The sequence below is a fragment of the Lycium ferocissimum genome, chromosome 8 (genome assembly GCF_029784015.1).
Source record: "Lycium ferocissimum isolate CSIRO_LF1 chromosome 8, AGI_CSIRO_Lferr_CH_V1, whole genome shotgun sequence".
NCBI lineage: Eukaryota > Viridiplantae > Streptophyta > Magnoliopsida > Solanales > Solanaceae > Lycium > Lycium ferocissimum.
Window position 1 is genome coordinate 45981070 of NC_081349.1, and position 283 is coordinate 45981352.

Sequence of the window (283 nt, forward strand, 5' to 3'; positions counted from 1 at the left end):
ATATTGATTACATGTTGAGATTCCACTGGCTCAGCTCGTTTGTGACTTGCCCTTTCTTTGTAGTGGTTTTTGGCTCGTTCACTTAGGAATTCTCGAAGGTGGCCATTCTTTGTCGCGAGCCACCTCCTCCACAACTAACGACGATCTCCGGTTACGTACCCATGGATCTTATGATATTCACACACACGCTCGGGTCCCGTTGCCCCCGGGTCGGCCTCGGTGGGGCCTTTGGGTTCCAAACCTCCGGGGATACGGTGATGGGGGCCCAGGGGGGTATTGACGT